This window comes from Elephantulus edwardii, unplaced genomic scaffold, assembly GCF_000299155.1.
Source record: "Elephantulus edwardii isolate Elephantulus edwardi_28Jun2011 unplaced genomic scaffold, EleEdw1.0 scaffold00029, whole genome shotgun sequence".
Lineage (NCBI taxonomy): Eukaryota > Metazoa > Chordata > Mammalia > Macroscelidea > Macroscelididae > Elephantulus > Elephantulus edwardii.
Window position 1 is genome coordinate 2671725 of NW_006399779.1, and position 18139 is coordinate 2689863.

General features: G+C 37.6%; 1 protein-coding gene and 1 pseudogene across 1 annotated transcript in view; both read left to right on the top strand.

The window, feature by feature from the left end:
• Positions 1-18139, top strand: part of ANO3 (anoctamin 3) — a 376853-nt gene that overhangs the window by 157076 nt on the left and 201638 nt on the right. The window lies entirely within an intron of this gene.
• On the top strand, positions 609-1723 carry LOC102863454 (annotated as a pseudogene).

An 18139-nucleotide genomic window follows, 5' to 3' on the forward strand; every position in this document is an offset into this window, starting at 1 on the left:
CTGACTGTAAACGTTGGTAAAAATCTTCTATTTCCTCTTCTTTGGCTCTGGTTGTTTTTGCATCTAACTGAATGATAGACTTTCTTGTATGCGTATGGATATTATCCTGACACAATACTGTACTTCAAGATGGATCTAGAAATTACAATTCAAAAATATCTTTTTCCCTGGTATTTACCAAGTGCTGCCAACAATACCTGACATTTAAAAGTAATAAATAAAAGTAACTGCTAAAAAGTATTAACTGCCCAGTTTCCACAGGAAGAGATTTGAACTTCAGATATAGAAATTAACATGGGAAGGAGTGGAGAGTTATACATGCATATATGCCTTGTGTTTGGTATTATAGATATCTAAGTGGAGGGCGCTCTGGTGGTAAGGAGCTTTGTTGCAATCCCAAAGGCAGGTACTCTGCTGGAAAAGAACGGACCATCTCCTCACATGAGATCTACTACCTCAGAAACCCACTGCAGGGTCAGCTATGAGTGGGTTCCACACATAACAACAACACATCGAGGGAGCTAGTGAGTCCTTGAGAGAAAATGGACAAGAAATATTCCTGAGCTTCTGTGGTCTCTGAAAATCCATTGAAAGATCAGTTGTGGAACATGTCAGCCCCGGTGATAGGGGAAAGTCAGCTTCGTAACCAGAAGTCGAAGCCAGCAAGCGAGATGAGCCTGAACTTCTCACTGTTCCTGATGTATGGAAAGAACCAGCATTTTCCAAAGAAGACAATCCCAGAGGACTCTTGGAAGAGAACAGTTTTGAAACATTGTTTCCAAAATACAGAGAGGCTTACCTGAAAGAACGCTGGCCTTTGGTACAAAAAGCCCTGAATGAACATCATGTTAATGCAACCTTGGACCTGATTGAAGGCAGCATGACTTTTTGTACAACCAAGAAGACTTTTGATCCCTATATCATCATTAGGGCCAGAGACCTAATAAAACTTTTAGCAAGGAGTGTTGCTTTTGAGCAGGCAATACGCATTCTTCAGGATGATGTTGTATGTGACATCATTAAAATAGGTTCTTTGGTACAAAATAAAGAAAGGTTTGTAAAAAGAAAACAACGACTTATTGGTCCCAAGGAATCTACTTTGAAGGCATTAGAACTGTTAACAAACTGTTATGTTATGGTTCAAGGAAACACAGTTTCAGCCATTGGTCCATTCAGTGGCTTAAAAGAGGTTAGGAAAGTGGTCCTAGATACTAGGAAGAATATTCATCCAATATATAACATTAAAACCTTGATGATTAAACGAGAGTTGGCAAAAGATTCTGAATTAAGGTCACAAAGTTGGGAAAGATTTCTACCACAGTTCAAACACAAAAATGTGAATAAACACAAGGAACCAAAGAAAAAATCTGTTAAGAAAGCTTATACACCATTCCCACCACCCCAGCCAGAAAGTCAGATTGGCAAAGAATTGGCTAGTGGTGAATACTTTTTGAAGGCAAGTCAGAAGAAGCGACTGAAAATGGAAGCTGTAAAGGCAAAACAGGCAGAAGCTCTCAGTAAGAGACAAGAGGAAAGAAACAAAGCTTTTATTCCACCTAAGGAAAAGCCAGTTGGGAAGCCTAAGGAAGCTTCTACTGAAACTAAAATTGATGTGGCTGCCATCAAGGAAAAGGTTAAGAAGGCAAAGAATAAGAAACTGGGAGCACTTACAGCTGAAGAACTTAAGCTTAAGATGGAAACATAGGAAAAGAAGAAAAAGTAACATCATAAAAACATCCCTGAACTAAAATTTATTGAGGTATATCCTTTTGTAAAGGAGTTTGAAGTGCACTAGGACTTTAATTACCCCATCTATGAAAAGGATACTTTGATTTTTTTTCTGAGTTTCTTTTCTTTCTAGAGTACAATTTTTAATAATTATTGTATCCATACCTGTTTTTAAAAATTTTGTACTAGAAACCAGTATATGTGTCTTTATATATGTTAGACCTAATCTGTGCCAGGCAACATTTGCCTACACTGTATTTTAGAAGTAATTCTTTAGGTTGTTTTATATAAAACTTTTTAAAGTAAAGTGTTGCTTGGTAATTGTAATTTTCAATAAAATTTTGTGATGGATGACAAAAAAAAAAAAGAAAGATCAGTTGTGAATAAGTTCTGACTCTACAACAGTGATGTTAGGGGGTTTTGTTTTGCTTTTTAAATATTCTTGTAAGAATGTTTCATCTTCAACACAAATTTTCAGCATCCTTTCTGATATCAACTGAAAATAAGAGTTTTTCTTCTAATCCTACCCACCTGGAGCAAGATCCAACCTTACAAGTTAAAGAACATAGTTCTCTAGATTGCCTACTCTATTCAGGATTCCAGATACCACCTATGAGCTCAATAATCTGTAGGGCACTCTGACTTCAGAATTGTTGTTTTTAGGTGCTGTCAAGTTGAGTAAGACTCACAGCAACACTGTAAACAACAGATCTACATGATTTTCAGAAACAGTTAATCACAAGGGAGGAGATTGCTCATCTTTCCCTCTCATGGATCAGCTGGTAGACTCAAACCTTGTGCCTTCGAGTTGGCAGTGCCGTTTCTTACCACTCTGCCACCAGATCTCTCTGCATTGTGAGTAGGGACAAATATTGCATACTAAAAGAAAATTTTCATATTTCTCTTACAGTTTTGCATTAGCTAGAAACTAGAAACTTCGGAAATGACTGTAGGTTTTCCAAGGTGGTGGTGGTGGTTGTTGTTGTTGTTATGTGCCGTCGAGTCGTTTGCGACTCATAGCGACCCTATGTACAACAGCCCTAAACTGTGCTCTATCCTGTGCCAATCTCATTGCCTCTGACACACCCATCCCGATTACCCCAGTCACTGAATCAATCCACCTCATAGAGGGTCTTCCCCTCCTGCACTGTCCCTCTACTCTACCCAGCATGATGTCCCTCTCTAAAGACCTGTCTCTCCTTACATGTCCAAAGTATGTCAGGCGAAGCCCCAGAATCCTTGCCTCCAAGGAGCAGCCTGGTTTAACCCTCTCCAGGAGAATCTGTTTGTTTTCTTGGCAGTCCATGGTACATTCAATACTCTTCTCCAGCACCACAGCTCAAAGGCGTCAATTCTCCTTCTATCCTCCCTAGTCATTGTCCAACTCTCTGATGCATAACAAGTGATTGCGAACCTTAGTGAGTTTGTAAATTGTAAGGAACAATAAAAATGGAAATAAATCAGCATACTTAAAAGTATATGCCAAAAAGGTTTATAGTGTTTATCACAAGTTGGTCAAATTCAAATAATATATAGCTTCTGTCATATAATATTAAGTTTAAGAATAGCTTTGCCAAAATTATCTGTCCCTGGATGGTACATGGGTTATGTGCTGGCTTTCCTATTACTGACAGTGAAAACACACTCGATAGATGTTAAATGAAGAGATTTAGTTAAAATCCAGGGATGATCCAACTGGGAAAAAGTCTAATTCAGAGTGAGGACTCTTGTCCATTGAATAATAAAACAGCAGACATTCTTATATAAAGTTACAAAATCATGATTGTTTGTAATAGGATCAGAGTGTTGTTGAGATTAGGGACTTAGCAGGGACTAATGAATAACATGTATGTTTGATTCCATGATTAATTTATGCTACACAATTGAAGGTATACATACTTTTCAGTTAAATATGGAATTGTTACAAGAAAATGGCTGAGCCTGTTCTCTGAGAACCCATTATCATAACTGTTTTCTTAAATATGTCTTTTCCTGGGGACTCATTGCAGATTTATCAATAATGCTGAGTTATGACCCTTCTGGAAGCACGGGCTACTATAACCTGCAGATGTTTGATCATAGAGGAAAGAGTCTTTTGGAGTAAGCTGCAATATACTGCACCTGTCACATCACAGAGGAAAACAGATGTTCTCTTTAGGAGGCTCTTGGCACGTAGTCTGTAACGTGGTATAGTCTTCACTGCTCACCCAATGGCTATGCCTCTCTGATGATTTGGGATGGAAAGACCCACTCCTGTGTGTTTTAAAGTCTCTGAAAAACCTCTAGGGAGTTAGCTCAGAGTCACTTCAAACTCCAAGGCAATTTTTTCGGTATAGAGTTAGGCCAACAAAAAGGTTAAAGAAACTGCTATTAGGAAACACAACTTTAAAATTCAGCATTTAAAAAAAGAATGTAAAAATCAGGATTCTAGAGTCATGCCAGGACTTTAAAGTGGAGTTAGACAACACTATCAGACTGCTCTAGTTACACACACCAATTTCCTCAGATTTTAGCCTCTCATATCTAACCAAAAGGCTGGCAGCTCAAACCCAAGAAGAGAGGCGTTGGCCTGCTCTTAAAAAGATAAGACTGTGAAAACCCGATGGAGCACAGACCTACTTATGCAACACATGGGCCTGTCATGAAGTAGAATCCAGAATATAGCAGCTTTAAAAAAATTATTGTTATCATTTAAAACTTGAAATTTCACACAGCTACTAAATTACTGAGCCAGGATTTGATTAAGAGACTTCTGCTTTCCAAAGCTGTTTTCACTTTGTTACATAGCAGACAAAGAACAATCCAGGCCCTCATTTTAGTCTTACAATCATTGTAAACATTTTCATTTTCTATTCTAATAGTCAATGATGGGTTTGTACCATGACCAGGGGTAAAACACTTTATATGCATTATCTCAAGTCCTACAAGCTATTGAGTATAAATAGTATTAATCTCAATTTTCCACAAGAAAATAAGGATTATAGAGATGAATTTCTTGTTCAAAGAAATTAGAATTAGATAGGGACACAGCTGGCTTGAATAATAGATGCCTTTAACTCCAAAATTCTGAGCATTTCATTTCCTACTTCAAATCAAGTACTCTTATACGTGTTTCCTATGCCCACATATCTTTAAAATCCTAAAGCATCGTTCTGAATTTGAATGCTATGCATTTAAATAATTTTGTGGCTGACTCACAATATCCTTGGAGAAAATGGGTCTGTTTACAATTTAACTTTCTGTACAAACAATGTTGCTGTTGCCATCGAGTCACCTATAATTCATAGCTACTCTATGTACAAAGCAATGTTGTTGTTGTTGTTAAGTGCTGTCGAGTTGTAGGCAACTCGTAGCAACCCTATGAATGACCTGAGCTCTTGTATAACTTTCATCCTTTCTCCAGGTTCATAGGGTTTCCAGAGGCAAGCTATTTCAGAAGTGATTGTCACTCCTGCTTCCAAACTATGTACAAAGTAATAAACAAGAAAAAACAAAACAAACAAAAAAACCCCAACCAGACAAATAATTTGTTACAAATTTGGCCTAACTAAACTTTAGTTGTAAGCTCTGGAGGCCTACTGGCAGGAAACTGTGCTGCAATCCAGAAAGTATGCGGTTTGAGGCTACCAGCTGCTTCGTGGGAGAAGGACCGACAGTCTCCTCCTGTGCGGTTAGTTGTCTCTGAAAACCCACTGGAGGGTCACTTATGGGTTGGTTCTAACTTTATGGTACACAACAACAACAACAATAAACTTCAATTAAATTGTTACAAGGAAGAAAATATTCCCTGGAAGTAAAAATAATAATTATGCTATGTAATTTTACACACATTGGTCACAGTGTAAGATGCTGTTGTTAATAGGTGCCATCAAGCTAAGCACAACGCATAGTGACCCTATGAACAACATAGCTGAACTCTGTCCTATCCTGTGCCATTCCCATAGTCTCTTACACACTGGAGGCCAATGCTGCCATCACTGTATTAGTTCATTTTATCTTACCAACCCTGTACCTTTCCAAGAATGATGTTCCTTTCCAAGGACTAGCTTCTCCTAGAAGCATGCCAAAAGTCTGTGAGATGAAGGTTTGCCATCATTAACTCCAAGGAGCATTATCGCTGCACTCTTTCCAAGGCACTGTTTGTTCCTTTGGCACTCCGTAGTATATTCAGTACTCTTCTCCAATACCACAAATCAAATTCTTCCGTCATCTTTATTCATTGTCAGCTCTTGGATGCATACCAAGGAGTTAGAAAAAAACCATAGCCTAAATCAAGAGCTCCTTGGCCTTCAAACTTTCATCATTGTTCAGAGGGGACTTTTCCAAAGCCATTCATCTTCTTGTCTTGTGAATGCTGGTAGCAAGGATGTTCATTGTGGAATATTCCTTGACAATAAGGAAATGCATGCATATGCAGTATAGCATACAAGGAGAGAAAATAAAAAACCAGAAAAATGCCCCAAATTATAGCCTAACTTCTTCCACTTCCCAAAGCTGCTACAACTTTTTTAGGACTGAAGGCTGGATGTCTAGACACTGTAACATTTTAACTGTGTGATAACAATTAGTTGAGGAGTAGATTGAAAAAAGAACCACTTCACATTTAAGGAAAAAAAAATAAAAATGGAATGTACTATTTTTATCTCAGTTATGTACATATCTCTTAATAAGGCATTTGACTATGTTGGCCATAACAAGTTGTAGCTAACATTGAGAAGAATAGGAATCCCAGAGCACTTAGTTGTGCTTATGCTCAACCTATACTTGGAGGAGGAGTCTGTTTTGCAAACAGAGCAGGGGAACACTGCATGGTTTAAAATTAAGAAAGGAGTGTGTCAGGTTTGTATTCTTTCTCCATACCTATGTAATCTGTATGTTGAGCAAATTATTAGAGAAACTGTACTCTGTGAAGAGGAATGTGGTATCAGGATCAGAGGGAAACTCATCAATAACCTGCGTTATGCAGATGACACAACTTGGCTGGATGAAAATGAGGATGACTTAAAGAACTTGTTGCGGAAGTTCAAGGAATGCAGCTTTAAGTACGGATTGCACCTCACTATCAAGAAAATAAAGATTCTTACCACTGGACTGATTGGCAACATCATGATGTATGGAGAAGAGATTGAAACTGTCAACAACTTCATCTTCCTTGGATCCACAAGTAATGCCCTTGGTACTAGCAGTCAGAAAATAAGGAGACACATTGCACTCAGAATGTCTGAAGTTAGGGACCACTCCAAATTATTGAGGAGTAAGTATACCATTTAGAGGACTAAGCTGCATCTGAGTCAGACCACGGTGTTTCTAATCACTTGATATGCGTCTGAGACCTGGTCAATGAATAAGAATGATAGAAGAAGTATAGATGCCTTTGAGTTGTGGCATTGAAGAAAAGAACTGAACATCCCATGGAATGCCAAAAGAACAAACAAATATGTCTTGGAAAGGGTGCAGCAAGAGTGCTCTTTGGAGGCAAGAATGATTAGGCTTCACCTCACATACTTTGTCCATGTGGCTAGGAAGGGCTATTTCTTGGAAAGGAACATGATGCTTGGAAGAGCGGAGGGTAGACAAAGGAAAGGAAGACCCTCAACCAGGTGGATTGACATAGTAACTGCCACAATGGACTCTAGTGTGTCAGGAAATGTGAAGGTGGCACAAAATAGGATAGGGTTCAGATCTTTTGTTCATAGTTGTTGATTGCCTTCGAGTTGAGCACAACTCATAGGCCTGTAGCCCTTCTACAACTATCAACATTTATCAAGGTTCATAGAGTTTCCAGTGGCATGTGGAATTTACATAGTAACTGGGATAATGATAGTAGATGTATTGGAGTCAGTGAGACTGGCTCAGAATAAGGCAACGTTCAGAGCTATCGTACATAGGATTGCTATGAGTCCAAGGCAACTAGATGGTGGTGTCAGTGTTGTAAAGCTGGACTTACCTCAGGGTTGGGGGGAGACTGAGAAAGATGGTTTCAGTAATGTATACTGCATTGAAACAGATGAGGGATAAAACTGTTTAAAACGGATATGTGATTAGGTATTTTTGTCATGACAGGAGTCCAGAATGAAGGCTGCATAGTGGAGTGGACCTTGGGGAGGGATTGTAAAAAAATGAAAGAATTTTTCTTTTACTTTTCAAAGAGTATATTAGGGTGGAGGGTTGGGAGGGGAGAAAAGTGCAAAAATGAATGAATGGAAATCCAAAGTCTCTGTAAATTTTCATTGAAATTAATAATAAATTGAAAAGAAAAAACCAACAGCATGCTCAAAGTATGTGATATGAAACTTTGTCATCATTGCCTCCAGGAAGCGTTCTGGCAGAATTTTTTCTAATATACAGCTGTTTGTTCTTTTGGCAGTACTCTTTTCCAACACCATAACTAAAAAGCATCAATTTTTCTGTCATCTTTATTAATTATCAAGCTATCAGATGCCTAACAAGTGATTGAAAAGCTCATGGCCTGAATCAGGCACACCTTAGTCTTCAAAATGGCAGCTTTGTTCCTTAGAAATTGGAACAATCACTGAGAAGCTGACTTTCCTAATGCAATATATTCCTTCATCCCCTGACTGATAATAACAAGGTTGTTGATTGACAACTTCAGTTAGCTCTGAACCCTGAGCTAACCTCATTATCTCTATCTTGAGCAAACTTCATTATCTCTGACAACCTACCCACATTATCTCAGTCACTGAGTGAATCCATCTCATCCAGGGTCTTCCTGTCTTGCGCTGTCCCTCCATCCTTCCAAGCATGATGTCTCTCTCCAAGAACTGGTCCCTCCTTGCAACATATCCAAATTAGTCAAATGGAGCTTCAAACTCCTTGCCTTCAAGGAGCAGCCTGGTTTCACTCTCCTCAGGATTAATCTGTTTGTTCTCCTAGTAGTCCATGATATGATTAATATTGTTCTCCAGCACTACAACTTAAAGGCATCAATTCTTTTTCTATCATCCTTCATTCTTATCCAGCTTTATGAAGCATAGCAAGTAATTGTGAAGACCATGGCCTGGATCAGGCACACCTCAGTCTTTAGACTGGCACTGTTGCTCTTCAGTACTCTAGAGAGGTCCCTGATAGCAGATCTTCCCAATGCAATTCCTCTTTTGATTACCTGGCTGCTGGTACCAAGCATGTTGATTGTGGAGCCAAGCAAGTTGACACTGTTCACAATCTTGGTCTCTTCACCTGTCTACCATGATGCCAGCAATCAGCATAGTGGTGAGAATCTTTTTGTCTTCTTGATGCCAAGTTCCAATCTATATTTAAGGCTACAGTCCTTGAACTGCTGCTAATGCCTCAAGCCCTCCTCCATTTCGGCAAGCAAAGTTGTGTCATCTACATAAAACAAATTGTTGATGAGATAAAGTACAAATTTAATTACTTCAAATAAAGATACATTTATATTCAAAATCTATTTCACACTAACCCTACTTAAAGTTTTCATTGGAGGTGAGTGTTAAAAAGATAGTGAATACAAATTTAACTTTATTTGAATTAATTAAATTTGTACATATACCCGTAACCAGTCATATGTTTATTGATGAGTTTATTAAACATTTTCATTATAGAATATTTCCATTATAGAAATGTTTTCTGACAGGCTGGGACAGAGAATCAAAGATGTTAGTACAAAAGTGCCTCAACCAATCCATGTTATACTTAGTTGCTACCTATCCTTATGAAAGCTGGACATTGACTAAAACTGACAGAAGAATTATTGATGCCTTTGAATTGCAGTGGTGGTAAAGAGTAGGACTGAAAAAAGAACAAACAAATCTGGATTGGAATAAGTAGAGGCAGGGTGCTCTTTGGAGGCAAGGTTGGTGAGTGAGCCTTTGTTGTCTCACACTTTGGGTATGTTATTGGAAAACATTTTCCCTTGGAAAAGAACATGTTCAGAAAAGTAGAGGGTCAGAGAAAGAGAGAGAGAAAAAAAGGCTGCCAAGAATAGATGACATGACAAAGAGACTATGACAAAAGGCTGAAGCAGAGATTGGGAGGATGGCACGTGATAAGGCAACATTTAGATCCATTGTACAAAAGGTTACTATGAGTCAGACTAAGCTCAACAGCACCTAACAATAAAAACAATATTTCTCATATTGGCATAAAAGTTATGTTTCTCACTCTAAGCCTTCATTTCTTTCTTTAGCCCTGTTTTCTATATTCAAAGAGAGAAATTGTTTCTTTTGGGGTAGACATACATAGTTGCTTCAAAATTTCACTTGAAAAACCCTTCTGTCTCTTTAGGAAGTCATGTGTATTACCAGTCAATACAAGGAAACAAATCAAGATACCAACCAAAGATGCTCCTTATTAATATCACTAATGGTTTGGTAAAGAGGTACTTTAGAAGTTTCCTGAATCATCAGTCTATCTGTTTGCCCTATGGGTGCGTGCTTAGAGCTCTGGTATTTCACTGGATATTTGTATCCACCTGAGGTGCTGCAACAGAAAGATGGGAAGGAAGTCATTCTCCTCCCATGCGATTTGCTGCCTCCAAAAACCCACTTGAGGGTCATCTATGAGTCAGTTCTGACTTGATGGCACTAAGTATGAGTATGGGTGCGTAAGAAGTATGGGTTCTTTGTAGATACCATCAGTTTCTCTAGAAAGCATCAGCTCTCAAAGTATACCTTCTATAGCTTGTTTTAATGCAAGTGAAGCTAAGTTTAATAAATTTGTTTGTGGCTCTACCAGTTAAATGAGCAAGGTAATTGTTTTGGTTGATATTTATACATTAAGACAAATGATAGCCTCATTGAAACCAGTACTCTAAATGCTTTTTTCAGGAAGGCAGCTAAAGAAATACTTCTTGTTGTTTTTGTTGTTGTTAGGTGCCGTTGAGTAGACTACGACTTCTTGAAGCTCTATGAATGACAAACCTGAACCGTACCTTACCCTGTACCGTCCTCATCTCTGATAGGGTTAGAATTCACAGCTCTGAGAGAGAGAGATGGAGGTTTCCTCTCATTGAGATTTACAACCTTGTAAACTAGATGGAGAGCTGCTGTGAGTCAGAGCTAACACCATGGCAGGGAACTCAGTTAATAGCTAATGATGTTGAATATCTTTCCTTGTGCTTATCGGCCATTTGAATGTTCCCGTTAGTGAAGTATCTGCTCATGACCTTTGCCTCTTTGGGTGGAGTTATCTTTAGTTTTTGCATGCTGCCTTTTTAATCCCCCAAAATGAATGAAGTCTGAACATCAATTTGAGTATATAGCACTGTTCTCAAGTGATAAAAAGGTCAATAAATGTAAACAAAATATTAGTGTGTATTTTGAATGGCTTTTCTTAAAAATTTTGTTTTATTTCGTTATTTTTTTGTGTGTACCGTCAAATCAGATCTGACTGGTACAGGAGGAGATTGTTCCTCCTTCTCCAGCAGAGCATCTGGTGGATTCGAACCATGCATCTCTGAGTTTGCAGTTGCAGCTTCTTGCTACTAGGCCACCAGAGCTCGCCTTGAATAGCTTTTTATGCAACTACAAGCCGTCCTGTGAAAATTTTCTTGACAAATTGAATATAACCTTTTTTTTTCTCCTTTTTGCATCAAACCATGTGATTTTAACCCACAGGGTGCCCAAACCCAAGGTATACCTTTTTTTTTTTTTTTGTCAGAGTTAATTCTAGTACACTCAGATTTCATTTTCTTAATTTAAATTTGTTTTATCGAGCCCGGAGCTATTACAGTGCACTGTATGGGCCCAGAGGTAATATGATATAATGCCAAGTTTAATGTATGCTGGGTTTTTTAGAAACCAGACATGTTTTCTTGTTCTCTTTCTCTAGGGAATTAGAAAATGAGGCAATTTCCTTGAAATGCTGAAAAAAAAGCATTGGAAACACTGGTGGACTGTATTTATTTATAAAAAAAAAAAACAAAACAAAAAAGCCCACAACAAAAACTCTAATAGACTACTCACCAAAAAAAAAGTTCAAGCTGAAACATACCATTGATCTTTTATGGTAACCTGTTCAACTCATAGAAATGGTGTAAGAATATGTAATGAATTATTTTAAAATGACTGACATAAAATCATAAAAATGTCACTGACATATGACTAAATGTCACTTAGGTGAATCATACAGAGACACCATTAACCAATGACATATGAAGGCGGCCCTATCGCCCACCACATCACCACCCTCTACAAAAAGAAATTAATGAAAAGCAGTGCAGGAGTTCTTCTAAAGAGATGAGTTGTCTTTTCTTAAAAAACATTATTCAGACTCAGGCATTTAAAGAGTTGTTTAAAAACCCTCCAGTCAAATGCTTTGTGCAGAATTCAATATGTAACACTCTAGCTAATGGAAAAAGGCTGGCGGTGGAACTCTGTGTTGTCATGCTGAAGAGTGCTTTAAAGAAGATTATCATTTGAGACTCTGTTGTCAGCAATGAAGGTTTCCAGATGCAGCTGAACTCAGAATTCTGACCTTGGTATGTTGCACATACATCAGTCTGGGAATTCTAAGAAACTTGATGTTTATTTAAGAATTGGCAGAGAAGCTAACTAAGGCTTTATTGGTTATTGATTTTGGAATGAGTGTATCTATCGTAGGAACCTTGGTGCTAACTTAAAGGTTGGTGATTAAAGCCCATCAGCCCCTGAATAGGAGAAAAATGTGACAGCCTGCTTCTGGATAGAGCCGTGGAAACCCTATGGAGCACGTCTGTGAGTTAGAAATTATTTTAGCAGTGGGGTTTTTAATTTATATGTGATATATTTTTAAAAACAAGACATAGTATGATGTAAATGTGCTTTTTAAAAAAAATATCCAAGTGTTTACTTTGCATGCTTAACATCTCTTAGATTTTGACTATTGCTAAAGATATTTGATTGTTGATACAGGAATAGCCATCTTAAAAAATTATAAATAGTCCTTAAATTAAAAATGAGAAAATATAGACATGTGTTTTCAGATGTTCTGGAAAAATTGTTTTTATACAAACTAAAACAGGACTTTTTTTTCTATAGAGTAGAAATTCTGAGGGAAAAATTTCTGCATTTAGGAACACATATCTCAAAATTTGTTATAACAAATAAATGGCTATGAGATACATATGGCTTAAACTAGGAACAAGATTTTCCAATCTGCTCTAAGTATTATAGTTTTAAGGATGATAGAAAATTTTAATTTTGTCAGATTCTAAAAGCCATATTTTCATTTCTTGCTTGTAAAAAGATTAAATGCTTGCATTTGATGATTTCCTTTATAAATCTACATTTGAAGTTAGAAAGCTTAACATGGGCAAATGCATGAAATAAACATATGTTGGTTCTTTTTGTGATTTAGAGTATAAATGCTTATAAATATGCCTTTTAAAGTATTTAGTGTATACAAAATAATGAACAGGCACATTATCCTGTGTCACTTTACTAAGGAGGGTGTAAAAATTTACCTACTTAAATGTTTCTTTCTTTGAAAGCACAATAGAATACCACAGCCTTTAGTCCAGCATAAAATGTTTGACTGAGAATGGATTGGCTTTCTGTAAGCCTATTCTTTTGGGTCAATAAAACGAATGGAGAGAGAATAATATATTGTCAATAATATCACTCTGCATGGTGCCGTTAAATTATGGAAATTCAATTGGCATTACATTTTGCTCTTCCTTTTACTTCATGGATCTTATTACATGGCATTCACGATCACAGTTTATCCCGTTATTCAGTTCAGGTAACTCAGGCGTTCCAACTCAATTTAAAGTCCCATCTTCAAGGCTTAATTACCTATCTTCTTTGTAATTCTGTTGCCTAAAACCCAGCTCTATTTAGTAGGCTACTCTGGATGTGGAAAATGTTGATTTCCTTGAAAATAGAACACCTGAAATCAATCTAGGAAAAAATCTGACGCAAAAGCAAAGTCTGATGTGCCACATGAAGGAACTCAGTATTTGAACTCCTTAAAGAGAATATGGCTAATGTTTCTATAACCATGAGTGTGGCAGAGACAGTAATGGTGGCATAATATGAGGGAAGATTTCACCTGTTCTTAAGATCACTCTACATCATAGCTGACTTAATGGCATAACCTAACAGTGACATACTTCTTTTTAAAGCAATTAGTACTCAAGCATCTATGTGAAAGTAACTTTATACTTTGGGAGTACCCTTTCCAGGGCAGAGTGGAACTCATAAGAGATACGTATTTTACTATCCTAAAAGATATTTTAGAATCTTATAACTAAAATGATAATATTGCATTTTACTTAAAAGCAGAATTGTCACGAATTGATTACAGAGTGAAAGATCATTCTCTCTTTGGATTTTTGGTCTTTCAATAAAATGAAAGATTACACTTAGTGATATTTTAAGAGTCTGGTCTCACATTCTAAGAAATTTTGGCTGCAACAATTTGTACATTTATGGTTTCTTTTCTAAACAGTTCTCTTACAATTCTGGATGTCAAACTAAAGAACATCAGAATCTACTTGAGGGTTTGTCAAAGCATAGAACTGGGCTCCAGGGCACTCCTGATAAGAGAAGTTCCCGGGGAGGTGGATATCCTGCATTCTGACCAAATCTCCCGATGGTGTTCATGCTGCTGATGCAGGGATCAGATCTAAAGAAACTCTGCTTTAAATTGTCCCTTCATCTCCACTGCCCTCTGCATGTTTTAGAGTCCACCGTGTGCCAGTCCCTGTTGCTCAAGATGGTTATAAACTGATGAATAACACAGGCAAACTTACTACTCTGGTGAAGACTAGTCTATAGGAATGTCAAAAGACAAATAAGTAAACTAATAAATAACTATCTTGCTAAAATTTGCCATCAATGTTTGAAGGAAATAATTTGGTGCAGAATAGTGGAAGACTAACTTTTTGAGGTGATCAGGGAAATAGCTTCTCAGAAAGTATAGAAAGTAAACTCTAAAAAGTGAGAAGGTGTCTGAGGGAAGAAGAGAAGTGCCTTCCAAGGAGAAGAATAACCTTTGTGAAGGTCCTGAGGAGGAAACCAACGTGCTGTGTGGGGAATGCAGTCTACTGCCTGGGTGGCAGAAGGATAGGGAGTGAGGAATAATATGGCTTAAGATGACTTCAGCAGGCAAAGCATTGCAGAGGGCTTTGAGTGTGGATTGTATTCCAAATGTAAAGGTTTTCCTGAGCAGTTTTAAGTAGCAGGCAATACCAAATTTCTGTTTTCATAAAACTACTCGACTCGTAGCAGTGGAGGGGAGAACAGGTAGGGCTGGTGATGCAGCAATCCAGCTGAAAGGGATTTGGGCGAGAGGGTTTGTGGTTTAGATGAACTATGAGATGTTGTTTCTTACAACAGTTGAAGGAAAGTGCTTATTTCTTGTACTGCAGAGATAACGATAGTATTAAAAAATCACATTGAGGTTGATTACTTGATGAGATAAGGAACTTGACTGCATCAAGTTGACTACAGCTTATAGTGATCATATGAATAACAGATGCCCTAACTGTGTCATCCTCATCCTCTCTGACATTTTAACGCATTGATACACTCACTGTATTAACACACCTTGTTGAGAAGTCTTCCTTTCTATACCTGACCCATCCACTTTCCAAGCATAATGTCATTTTCCAAGATTTCCATGTGGAAATAAAAACAGATTATCATGCAAAAATTTCCTTAATGTGGATCTGTGCCTGTGTGTGTGTGCCTGTGTGCCTGTGTGCGTGTGTGTGTGCGCGTGTGTGTGTGTATGTGAGTGTAACTGACATTTATGCCAGTGAGATTTTAGGTCATTTTTAATATTTTGTCTTCTGCATTAAGACAAATTTTTAGCATCATAAAGTTTCTAATTTCAGATATTTTAATGAAGAAAGAATAAAATAAAAACTTTATATCTGTGAAGACAATCATACATTGAAGCAGAATCAAACCGCTTTGCAATTAGTCATTTTCCTGTATCTCCTTCTTTGTTAACTTGCTCAATCTTGGGATCCGTATTGTGTATTGGTTTTTATCTGTGGCTACCTCAGTAGCTTGCACAAATCCATAAATTCATGGCAAACTGGTTGACTTAGTAAAAATTACTTCAATATGCTAGAAAACATTACAAGTTTAGTTGGAATGCTCTTAGTATGGTGATCACTGAAGAGTTAGGTGTAAGAGAGCTCAAAACAAAAGAGGAAAATGACTTTGTCTTAAAAATGAGTGAAAACTGAATCATTTTACTTCTAGGAATCTACTAATAAAATCATCAGAGATATTAACAACAGCATATAAACATGAATATTTTTGGATCATTATTAGTCATAGCAAAGAAGTAGGAGTTAGTGAGAGAGGAAGTCTAAATAAAAGTAATGTAATCCTAAAAGTGAATGATGCTCAGCTATTTAGAAGTGCTATAAGCTAAACTGCTCTTCAAATAGATTGGTGGCAGAACAAGAAATAGATGATTAGTTTTGTTGTTGTGTTCCCCCGAGTCAAGTGTGATTCCTAGCCGTTCTGTATGACAGACTGTTGCTGACACTCCAGAGGGTTCCCAAGACTGTGACTTGAATGGGAGGGCATTGTCCATCTTTCTCCTGTGGGTCTGTTAGTTCTAGGCTGTGATCTTTACAGAAATAGTTCCCAATTTTTATTTTTTTTTTAATTTTATGTTATATCTTGTTTTATTTTATTATTTTATTTATTTACTCAAGGAGCTGTTCAGGCCTTCACACTGCTCACCTTTTAATTCCTAGCAAGAGCTTCCACATTGCACTACCAGGGCTCTTAAATACAGCACAGAAATAAGTAATCCTGGCCAAATAACCATTTTCTATCCTTGATGACATGGTCCACAGGGAATTATGCTGCTGGCCCTCACGTCGTACGCGTCGGGTGGTCCTAATACACTAATAGCTCCTCAGAAGAAAGATAGACAATCTCTCCTTCCATTTACAGCCTTGAGAGCCCTCTGCAAGGTCAGCTGTGAGTTAATTATGACCTGATGGCCAGGACTCAGTGAGTGAATCAACGAGGCCTGCCTCTAAAATTGCCTGGCCCAGGGAATTTATAAAAGCAGTTGAGATCCCAAGCTTCAGATATTTCTCCTTGAAAAAGGAGGAAAAACTGGAGAGAACTACTTTCATGAATACTTGATCTCGTGAATATTTTGTACTGCTAAATAAGGTGAAAATAACCTCAGCTTCCAGCAATTTTAATTCTTACCAATAATTTCAGCATAAAACAGCTTTGCTTTCTAGTCTAATGTGAAAGATCCCAGACCTATTAAAATTTAGCCTTGCAGTCTGATGGAAAAGCACCACAAACAGGGATTGACTTGACTGCCATGGGTCTGGGGTCATTTGCATTAGACCAGAAATTAAAAAAATAAAATATGTGGAGCTGGAGGATAACTGTATCATTGCAGAATGGCCTGATTATATTATTACATAATTGCCAAACTACTGAGAATCATGGCTCAGTCAAATTTACACATAACCTTCACCTTGACAGCCAACATTTCTTTCCCCTGATACCTTAATATTATTGTTGCTATGTGCTGTTGAGTTGGAAATGTCACACAGCTGACCCCTTTAGCAGACTTTTCTTGTCCCTTGATTTTGTTGTTATTCTTATGTGCTCTTGATTTGGAACCAACTCATAGCTGACCTTCCAGTGGATTTTCAGAGGCTATAAGTCATAAGGGGTAAAGATTGCCCGTTTTATCCCCTGAGAGCATCTGGTGGGTTCTAACCATATGCTTTTGTGATGCTAATTCATCTCCTTACCATTTAACACCAGAGCTCACGGCTTGATATTGCTGTAATGTTTCTTTCAGTCAGATCTGACTCATAGGTGACCCTCGAGCAGATTTTCAGAGGCTGTAAATCACACAGAGCAACAGGACAATAGCTATACACATATAAGGAAGGATATTAACCTGTTTATAAGGATCATATACTTATTATACAATGACTATTAATCAGCTATAATCATCTAGGCCTAGTGGATAGAAAGTGATGCTACCAAGCCAAAAGTGGGTGATTTTAATCTGTGGCACTCAGTTCTGGTTTTAATTGTTTTTGATCAAACATTCTTTTAAGTAGTATAGCATTGATCTGTCCATTTGCTGTACAGAGGTAACTCATGGTTCCTTTGATGCTAAACTCTTTGAAACTGATGTGTCAAATGCGATAAAGGTTACCCATGGTGGACAGTGTTTGGTGGAGCTCCCCAGTTAAAACATGCTTGGAAGCAGGAGTGACATCCACTTCTTAAACAGCTTTCTCAGGAAACTCTATGAATTTGGAGAAACAATGAAAGTTATAAAAGTGTTCAGGTCTTTCGTTCATAAGGTTTTCTGGGTCATCTACAACTCAACAACACTTAATAACAACAACAATTATATTATCATAATAAATATTATATAAGGATATGATCAAGGGCAATGGTGATGAAGGAGGAACTCCAAGCTGCTCTGAAGGGATTGG